General features: G+C 35.1%; 1 long non-coding RNA gene and 1 pseudogene across 1 annotated transcript; both read left to right on the top strand.

The window, feature by feature from the left end:
- The first annotated feature begins 618 nt into the window (after positions 1-618).
- LOC110681233 lies at positions 619-1,431 on the top strand. Its single transcript, XR_002503129.1, has 4 exons — positions 619-964; positions 1,032-1,105; positions 1,177-1,301; positions 1,358-1,431. It is a non-coding gene; the product is annotated as an uncharacterized LOC110681233 (long non-coding RNA).
- Positions 1,432-2,446: 1,015 nt separating this feature from the next.
- LOC110681234 lies at positions 2,447-3,810 on the top strand (annotated as a pseudogene).
- The last annotated feature ends 7,748 nt before the right edge of the window (positions 3,811-11,558 follow it).

Below are 11,558 nucleotides of genomic sequence, written 5' to 3' on the forward strand. Positions count from 1 at the left end.
TGACACGAAAAAGCATGTTACTGCAAACTATTTTAGCAATTATTCCGCTCAAATAACGACTACATCATATTTAAACTTTAATTGAAAAATTGGGTCCATAAATGAACCTTGACACTTTTGATCATGTTTGACGTTCGCTTAATCGACAAAACACCACAGGGCTTTTAGTTTTAACACTGGGGTTGTTCCTAACTGATATTTCGGAAGGGACACGGAAAGCAAAATACACCCAAAATTTGAGTTTAAGCCAAGGAGTGTGACAAAATCTAAAAAAAATGTTTTTTGGATTTGAACAAAAGAAAAACATTAAAAAATGGAGTAAACATGGGTTTTTGGTCTAAACTTAAGCGTTTGACATTAAAATTGGGACAGGCCTTTAGGACCCTATTAACATATGCACATGTTTGTCTAAGCAAGGCTTGACTATACTAGGAAGCGACTATTCTATATAGGCCAGGAGAAGTGGATGAACTTGTCATTCATTTTTCTGTCAAATCTCATACAAAATCTACTTTTTCTTTGACAGAAATTCACTCTAGGTGAACCACTTCCCCTGGCCTATTCCCCTAATGCATCTCTGTCGTATGTTGGCCATCTGGTGTTCAGCACCAGATACGAGAAATGAACATACAATAAGCGAAGAGTAAATCCAGTTGGATTTTTTTCCCTCTCTGTACCTTTTCTCAATCTATAAATTGCAGCTGATTGTCTATTCTTGCCAAGTTGTCGATGTGATAGTTCAGTAGCAGTTGGTAAACAAAACGAACAAAATATACTCTGCTGGATGCGATCGCATATTTATTAATGAAAGCGAAATTAGTAAATAAATAATTGAAAATAGTCCTATAGAACAAATTCTTTGTTCACTTTTTCAAAAAATCAGCCATTCACAAAGTGATTTATTATAACATTCCATTTTATCCAGTATCTTTTATGTACCGATAATGTCTCTGTACAAAATAAGGTAAGCTGCTTTAAAGCGCTATTGGATTGATTAAACCATATCGAAAAATCTACTTTCTCTATAATAGGGTTGCTGGTCTGGAAGATATTTTACAGCAAGACGTTATTGACTTGAAATCGCTCAGAGATTTTTGCTTCTATGGTTTGTTGGCATTTTAATGACGAACATGAATTTACGACTTTCAAATACGCCCCTAATTTTGTTTATTGTAGGTATTCCTGATTGCAATGGATTGCGCTCACTATGTTGGAAGTTGATGCTGGGTATTTGGGCCCGAAGAAAGACACTTGGTCTGCTACATTGACAAAGAAACGTGAATTATACAAGCAGTTCATTGGTTAGTTTTCTTTTGGAGATAAGCTTTATCCAAAGTAACCTGTGTTTAATTTTTAGAAGAAATGGTTATTCCTCCTGGCGATGGGGAACAAGGCCGAAGCAGTTGTGTCGATCACCCATTGAGCGATGGGCCTGAAAGCAACTGGAATACGTTTTTCAAAGACAATGAAGTATTACTGCAAATCGACAAGGATGTTAGAAGGCTTTGCCCAGACATATCGTTCTTTCAGCAGGTAATATTTACTTTCAAACAAATTAAGTTTAAGGTAATAAATCTTCGAGCTGTTTAGTGGAATACCTATAAGTAGATGAAAAAAACGAATTTAGTACTATACCATTTAATTCCACTATAGTTAGTCGTTAGTTATAGAAGTCGAGTCTAGTACACGACATTCAAGACGGCCTTACAGTTGAGGTCGAAATACGCGTATCTGTCAAAAGATACAAACTATAGTGGAATTAAATGGTATAGTACTTAATTCGTTTTTTTTTCATCTACTTAAGTTTAAGTTTGTCTGTGAAATCACATGGTACGGAGATGGTGCTTTTTTGAAAGTCACATCAATATATGTGACCCGTAAGACTAGTAATGCTTTTGTCACGAAATGGAATTATTTTGTAATCGTGAAACTAGGTATCATTGACCAGCAGTCAGGGCCGTACTTCTATGAGACCGAGGGGGCTATGGCCTCCGGGACCCACATTTTGGTTTTGAAAAAAACTTTTAAACAAACAAAGATCTAATATGTGAGTCAGTTCAGGTATTAAGGTACACCGGGGCAAGGCTGGGGTAAGAAAAGGCTTAAGCAAGATGAAATGGCAACGAATTATAGTAAAATTAGTTAGTTAGTTGTCTTTATTTGAGACGCTTTAACAAAATAGTAAAATTGTATACTGATGAGAACTTAAACTACAGAACCATTAAGTTCACAAATCAATGTATGTAGGTTTTAAAGGGTTTTATGAACACAACGGATATTTCGGAACCAGAATACTCGATTAGATCGAAGAAGAGCTCGACTATAACTTATAGTTTGTATGACCACTGCCAGTCGCATGTAGACAGATACTGCTAGCTATTTATTTCAAACGAATTCAATACCTAATGTTATACAAATCTAGGGATGCTCAAAATCCAATAGCAACATGTATGTAGATCTAAAGGAGTGTATTCCCTAAAATTTTTGAGTGGCCATGAAATCATGTTATACTCAATATTCGCTAAGCATATTGACCCTATCTCAATCATTTGCCAGTTTTGTATATATTCTGTAGAAGGACTAAAGAATAAACAAAATAATAATCACCTCATGCAATGTTTGCTTTTTCTTCATTTTAGGCCACAGATTTCCATGTGAGTCCGTGGTTAGCCATAACCGAGAACGAAAGTTGCATATTAGAGTTGCACCAACAACTCTCAGTTCAGCTAATGTTGAAAGAAAAGGACTAGGTGTGACCAAGGTTTGTATATGTGTCTAGATTTATTATTGCTGTGTACGATTTTCGTCAGTTTTATGCTAACCCGTTTTGTATTGAATTTCCTAACAAATTTTCATTGGATGTAATAGCAAGTATGTTAAAATTTGTGGATGTTTAAATTGCTTCTCACATAATTTTCTTAATATTTTCATTAGATCAATTTAATTACCAAAAGGGCTACTGAAAGTTGACGAAGCAATGGATGAAGGACTAGAAGCGCACTGGGAGGTGGTGGAGCGAATCTTGTTTCTGTACGCAAGCTGAACCCTGGACAAGGCTATGTGCAAGCATGAATGAAATTATAGGACCAATCTATTACGTAATGGCTTTTGATCCCAATTTTAGAATATCGCAAACACGCGGAAGCCGACTTTTCTTCTGTTTTACCGCTCTGATGGGCGAAATTAGAGATTTTTTCATCAAAACGCTAGATGATCGGAAGACGGAATCAAAGGCATGATGGCAAAACTATCAAACTTGCTAAAAGAGAAAGATTCCGAAGTTTGGACCAAACTGCGAGATCAGGAGCTCTACCCACAATATTATAGTTTCCGGTGGTTGACACTACTGTTATCACAAGAATTTCCACTGCCAGACGTTTTACGAATTTGGGACTCAGTATTTGCCGATGAGAAGCGATACAACTTCCTAGTGAAAGTGTGTTGTGCAATGATTGTGTAAGTATTTCATTGGTTTTGAAATTCAACAATATAACATTGCATTTGGTTTTCAGTTTACTTCGCGAACAAATCCTAGAAAACGACTTCGCCAGTAATGTGAAATTATTGCAAAACTTTCCTCCTATGGACATTAAAGTAGTTCTGAAGAAAGCTACCAGCCTTGAATAGTATAGACTATGAGCAACGAACAATCAATCTCTTTTCCAAATCTTTGAAATTGACTTTATTTTTGTACACAAAAGATTTTGAAGAACACGACAAATAACTCATAGACGTCACATTATCATGCAAAAATATTACTTTTGATAAGATGTAATTGTGAAATATAGCATTATTTCCGTTTTCTCATAATAAAATGTATTTCAATTATTACGGTTGTTGAGAAAATTTTCCAGTTTGCGATAGCCGCAGAGTTCTACCGCAGCTGTCAAAGTTCTACCGCAGGCTTCGAAATCATTCCATCATTGAAGCAAACAATTCAATCATAGTATGCTTGAAAGAGAAAACGGTATGAAAAATAGCAACACACAACGATCATCAAGACGGTATCCAAGGTATCATTGAAGCCTACTGATGATTCACCAGTGCAAATCAGTGATGTGACAGTTGCGGTAGCTTTTCATTGCACCGTAAAACGGAAAGTTTTCCCTAAAAATACAATACTTCCGAAATTTCCCATGGGATGTTTTACAAACTTGTCATTTGATTGACTTCAATGATTAACTCTAATTGGATCGGAAACATTTGCCACCTTGAAACATTTAACCACTTAACTATAAACAGATTTAGAGATCAGAAGACGTGCACGGAAACTAGCTAGCTTAGATTAACTGCAAATGTTCTTGTTGCTGTAGAACAGAGTAAACTACGGTGGACAGGTCACGCAGCGGAACACTACCGGCGAGGGAAATACTGGGGACAATCCGGGTAACTTTCGGTAATCGCGTTAAACAGTGGTAAACTACGAATGTACGTTTGAACTTATTTATTCCACGGACATTTACAGTATTTACTGATAATGGTTGCTTCTCTTCTCTCACACATTGCCGCCCATAGATATGGGGACAGATGTCACACATCCCGACAGTTGCTACTCCGTAATTGATAGGAGCCTGATACAATGCACAACAAATGAACAAGAAGCTCGACTGGGAGCGAACACAATCATCATCAGTGTGCATAAAGGGTCCTAAAGCCCTGTTCCAATTTTAGAGCCAAACGCTTAAATTTAGGCGAAAAACACATGTTTACTCAATTTTGTTTAATGTTTTTCGTTTGTTTAAGCCCAAAAACATGTTTTTATGTTTATTTTAGTCTAGTGGTCCCGGCAAACTTCGTCTTGCCATCAAGTAGGCTGTTGAAAGCCGTTATGAATCGTCCCATACAAAATGACGGTTCCGTTCACTCTCGTTTTTCCGACTTTCCCGGTAAATATCCTGGAACTTTTATACACACAAACACGTCGGAATCCTTGACGAACAAAATGGAGAAAAAATCATCCAAACCCGTTGACCCGTTCGTAAGCCATTTCGTGACATACAAACACCACTCCAATTTTTATTTATACTAGTGGGCCCGGCAAACTTCATCTTGCCATCAAGTAGGCTGTTGAAAAACGCTATGGATCGTCCCATACAAAATAACAGTTCCGTTCATGCTCGTTTTTCCGACTTTCCCGGTGAATATCCTGGGATTTTTATACACACAAACACGTCGGAACCCTTGACGAACAAAACGGAAAAATAATCATTCAAATCAGTTGACCCGTTCGGAAGCCATTTCGTGACATACAAACATCACTCCATTTTTATTTATATAGATAGATTTTGTCACACCCCTTGGCTTAAACTCAAATTTTGGGAGTATTTTGTTGTTCACGAAACGCGACGCGAGAAACGCGACGCGAGACAAGACATAACATTTATAGTTCTTACTAACGTCAAGAAAGCTTAAAAATTACCTTTCTGTCGACCGGTTTCGGGCGCGATGTAGCCCATCTACGGGACAATGTCCGACTTCACACAAATCACACAAATTGATAGTATTTTGTTGTCCTTCCGAAATGTCAGATAGGAACAACCCCAGTGTTAAAACTAAACGCCCTGTGGGGTTTCTGTTTCAAAGTTCATTTATGTACCCAATTTTAAAATCCAAGTTTAAATTTGATATAGCCGTTATTTTAGCTGAAAGAATTGCAAAAGTAGTTGCAGTAACATGCTTTTTTGTATAACTAAATAAAAACAATAATTCATCAAACATTTTAGGACCCAATTCAGGGTCAATAATGGCGCTGATCCTGTTCCACTTCGCCCTTTGTTTCTGATAGAGCTATGGGCTCGTCTTGCCAACACGGTCAACGCCGAATCAACATGGACGTTCTGATGTAATTTAGCTTGTGGTGAACACTTGAGGATGGAATAAACACAGGACTGAAACGGCTGTCATCCATGAAAACTGAAATGAAGCCAAAAATTTGGTGCTGGAGAAGGTGCTGATTTGACAGCTCGTCCTAAAATACCGTTTTAGGCATGAAACATACTCTCTTTCAAATGCGACATTCATATTTTATCAATCAATCTGGTGTTAAGTGTGTATTACTTTATCCAGCTTTTCTCTAATTGCTAGACAATTAAGCCACATTTTATTAGGCACAACGATAAACGATTATTATGACGGCTGACAATAACGTTAACCGTGAAATACGGAGGCGCATCATCACTGGAAGTCGGGCCTACTATGGCTTCCACAAGAAGCTGCGGTCAAATTAGATACACACCCACACCACGGTGTACTATATTAAGAAGGTGATATATTCCGAAAACTGACAGCTATTTGTCGACGTCATTCCTATCCACCTCGAACAAATTTACGAAAAAAATGATCTAGTGGTCCGGTAGGTATATGGTACGATAGGAGTGACGTCACATGTTTACAATCAAACTTGATATTTACATTAGTAAAGAGCCTGCCTTGTTAATTTTTATGCCGTGCACCCACACCAAATGTATCATGTACAGAACGCTCATAAAGCCGCACAGTGGTTCGATCTAGAACAAATGTCGGTCAAAACCTCAAACTCTCTTTAAAATAGCTGAAATCATATATTTGACATATTTTATGCCATATTTAAGTATTATGAAGTATTTTTTATTCAAATGTTTCTAGTTTTGGACAATCCAGCTTTTTACGCTGGATATGCCATAAATTTTGAATCACCCCTATCTGCCATTTCTTGCCAACACTATAATTTTTTATGGTTGGATCGTAGCAATCTTTGTAGTGAAGCAATTTTCAACAACAAATATATTTGTGTTTCCAGGATACAGAGTCCCAGTCATGATTTATATTCTTGTAAATTTGATTGTTTGCTCTAATGCTAAAATTATTTATTTTAGGTGAATAAACCAGGAGAAACTGTTGCAAAGTTTACAAACTAAAAATATATAAAATCACATCTGAACATGAATGCATGCCAGTCATTCCTATTAATCTAGCAAAACAAACTTTTTCAATTTGATTGTCCTAATTTCATTACATATCATGGTGGGATAGGTAAATGGGAATAAATTGAAGATCCTACGTGATTCGCATCTGCGTAAGGTTGTGTCCACCGTTACCAATAGAGCAAAAATGTTGTATGGGTATTGGTTTGTGGGATATAAACACCTATTAGAATCAGGGAATGCTTCCTTGGGCGAGCTGTCGAACCCACGGGCCCTCTAAGCGTGTCAACCAGAGTTGCTTGCTGTCACTATCAACGCTTGAAATTTGCTGATTTGTAAAGGCCGACTGCGATACAATTCGAATCATTCCGTATCACATCAACATCATGCTGTCTACTCCATCACCAGTGCATTGATGGCGATAGACTATGGATTTCACTGATGGGTCAAGTTTAGCCTTAAATTAAGCAATTAAAATGGCAATTTATCGGTACGATATTCTCGATAGTGCTGCAGACGGATTAAAACTGTGTGTTGGTCACTGAAAAACATTAATAGCGTGGGTAATTACCACGTGATCACTCATTCTGCAGTGATTGTGATCTAGTGTGCGATGTCGCATCACCGCTGTTGGTAGTCAAATCAAAGTGATATTGATAGTTCGCAACTGATATTGATAGTTTTGTAACATCAGCCATCAGCTGATTTGACTGATATTGTGCAACTCTGGACCGTGGCCAACATGATTTTGACATTTTTGGGAATTTGACGCTTTTGGGGAATCTGACAGTTTTGGGATCTTCACGTTAACTTATAACTACTTATTAACGTGGGTTTAAGCTGGGTAAGGCGCATAATGACGAAATTGATTTTAGTGTGCTGTTGCTCAAAAGTTACACGATTCATAGAAACACGCAAGTAAATAAGTAAACAATTGTGTAAGCCACTAAATAAAGGGAGAAACTATCTTCAACGTGTTTTTGTTGTAAGCTACGGGGAAATCGTCTTTTGTTGGCCCCCTGGCCCCCTGGTCCTTAGAAACTATAAATAGAATGCCTGTGGACACATTATGGTTTGTTCGATTTTTTTTCGAAATATGGTCATTTCTGTAAGGAAAATATGGTGAGCTATGTTTGTATTTTCAAATTCAATCTTGAATGTATTATACGCAATCATCTGAGAAATAAACTTGGCATCATGCTTTGAGAAGATGATCACTCTATGGGCTTCAAACTTCATGATTTTTCAATGAAGAACTTTTGAAATAGCCTCTCTCTTTCGCTCTCTTCCTACCTCCTACTTTGTCTTCATCTCACTTATGACTTATCCCTCAACTTTGCCTTTGCGTCCTGTCTAACCATATTCACTCACATACCAATATACGGCTCCACTTTGCTACATGCCACATGAGCCTTTGTTCGGAACCTTAACATAGGCTTTACAATCTTCCACTTTCAGTTTAAAACTCACATCAAGAAAACTGAGCTTGGCCAAAATCGGTCTATTATAGGTAATTAGTGGGACACTTATGCGCAGAAATTTCTTCAAAGTGTCTACTAATCTAATTTATACCTCGAGAGTGCATCTGAAAAGCATAGATTAGCTGATATTTGTGTAAATTTCAATTTCTTCGCAAAGTCTAACTATTATTTATTTATTTATTTATTTATTGAACTAAAAATTTTGAAAGAGGGAAAAACCCCTTTGAGTGATATCAATTGGAAATCGTTCTCAAAAGGGCACAAAAACTCTTTATCTTTTCTTATTACGTTACAAAAACTAAAGGCTCAACCGGAAGTGATCCATATCAGAGCCGAATTCTTGAAAAGGAAGTAACCAAAAAGGGAGGATTATTGCAGGGTACAAATGAAGGTTATTTTCTTGATTTCTGAAACGAAAGAGATAAAAAGCAAAGCAATATCAAACAATATAACTAATATCTCTGAAAAAGTTGTATAAAATTTTTAACATAGGAAGCGATTTGTTACCAAGAATATCACGAACAGATATAGGTACTGTAATTTCTAAACTTTTGTATTTTTCTATTATTTTTTTCCAAGCAAAATATATTTTTTGCAATAAAAAACTATGTGATCGATATCTTGATAAGATTCTTCACAATCACATAAATTTGAATCAATTATGTTAATACGATATAAATGACTATTACAAATATAATGATTAGAAATAAGTCTTGAAAACATGCAAATGAAATTTCTTCCGACAGACAGTTTTTTAAACCAGGTACTTTCATCCACAATTGGAAAAATTGAATGACACCATCGACCTTTATCACTAGAATCCCAATCAATTTGCCAAGAATCTAAAGCATTTCTTTTGATTTTAGCATAATATTCCGAATGAAAAACATTTCGTTCATAAATAATTCCGCGAGTAGCTCCTAGTTTAGCTAAATAATCCGCTTGTTCGTTACCAAATATATTACTATGGGCTGGAACCCAAACAAATTTAATTATAAACCCCTGAGAATGGAAATCGTATAACAATTTTCGTATCAATAAAATTAAATAATGGGTTTTAAAATTAAATTTTGAAGATTCGATGGAATTGATACAACTCAAACTATCAGTACAAATAACGAACATATTTGGAGGATGATCCTTTATTATGTTACATGTGAAGTACAATGCTATCAATTCAGCTACAAAAATAGAACAAGGAGATTTCAATTTGTGAAAATGGACTACATCAATATTATAAACTCCAAAACCTGCACTATTTTGAATTAATGATCCATCCGTGTAATAAATAAATTTTTGGTCGAAGCCACAAAATTTTCGCTCAAAACATAATTTGGCATATCGAACACACATATGTCTTGGTATTTGATTTAATTCCCAATGTAAAGATTTATCAACAAAGGTCTGAAAAGAATGTACATTAATATCACAATTATAAAATGTATTTGGAAAACCAGGTAATATGTTTTCGGTAGAACAATGATTAAATGAGTTTAACATTTTACTAGAAGGATTTATTCCGTGTAAATCACTTAATATTTGAATAAGGGGATGCTGATTTGTGAAACATTGACTTAGAAATTTACAATTTAATTCATGAAAACGAATTCTGAGTGGAACCACTCCTGCCAACAACAGATTTAGTATGAGTAGAATTCATTAATTTTAAACAAATTCTTAAACAACGAAATTGAATTTTTTCAAGTTTAGAAAAATGAGTTTGAGTGGCACAACCAAAAGTAAAACAACCATATTCCAAAACTGAGCGTATTGTAGTTTTGTAAAGAATAATCATATCAGAAGGATGAGCACCCCACCAAGTACCAGTAATTGTACGAAGAAAATTAATCCTTTTAGAACAAATTTTCTGGATGTATTTAATTTGAAAGTTCCAATTTAATTTTGAATCATACCAAATACCAAGATACTTGTATTCAAATACTTGTTCGATTTCATATCCATTAAGAAATAAATCTACACTTACTGAGGAATGTTTACGTGAAAATATAATATATTTAGTTTTTTGCACTGAAAACGTAAAACCATTATCGTAAGCCCACGAATCAATATTATCTAAACAAATTTGCATATAATGACGTATTATTTCTCTATTATATCCACTTACGGAAATAACATTATCATCAGCAAATTGAACTAAAAAACAACCATTTGGGATAACAGATGAAAAATCACATGTGAATAAATTGTACAAAAAAGGACTCAAACAAGATCCTTGAGGAAGGCCAAAATAACTATTACGAGTAAATTTAGACGACCCATTGTGATAGAAATGCATAATTTTGAATGAAAATAAGTTGTATATGAAATTGGATAAAATTAAAGGAATTTTATAAGAATTCATTTTATTAAAAAGCAAATCAATAAGTACAGAATCATAAGCTCCAGACACGTCTAAAAAAGTAGAAATAGTATCCTGTTTTTTATTAAAAGCAAGTTCAATTTGAGAAGCCAAAAGTGCTGTACAATCACGAGCACCACGTCCTTTTCTGAAACCAAATTGACATGGAGATAAAATATTATTATGTTCAGCCCATATCTCAAGACGATTTAAAACCATTCTTTCCATAAGTTTACGAAGACATGATAGTAAACTTATTGGTCTACGACTATCAGCCAATGAAGCATCTTTTCCTGGTTTAAGTATGCTTACTACTTTAACTGAACGCCAATCTAATGGAATAACATTTTGTAAAAGAAATGAATTGTAAATTGCAAGTAAATGAACTTTCCCTTCATAGGGTAAATTTTTAAGTACGATAAATTTAATATTGTCAATACCTGGTGCAGTATTATTTGTAATAGATAATGCCAAATCCAATTCTTCTAATGAAAATGGTGAACAAAGCTCTGGAAAATAATTAATCGATTGCTTTGTTCTAAAATTAATAGATTGAGGAACAAAATCTGGACAAATTTTAGATGCAAATTGATCAATCCAATTATCAGAATACTCCATTAAAACAGGAGAAGAATTATCATAATTTCTCAAATTTCTTGCTACAGACCACAATGTGGATAATGAAGTGTCTCTGTCAAGGTTTTCAATAAAATGTTTCCATTAATTTCTTTTCTTATATTTTGTGGTACGGGTAAACCAAGCTTCTGCTTTACAATATAAGAAATAATTTTCTCTAGATCCTAAACGACGAAATTT

Source organism: Aedes aegypti, unplaced genomic scaffold, assembly GCF_002204515.2.
Source record: "Aedes aegypti strain LVP_AGWG unplaced genomic scaffold, AaegL5.0 Primary Assembly AGWG_AaegL5_hic_scaff_594_PBJ_arrow, whole genome shotgun sequence".
Classification (NCBI taxonomy): domain Eukaryota; kingdom Metazoa; phylum Arthropoda; class Insecta; order Diptera; family Culicidae; genus Aedes; species Aedes aegypti.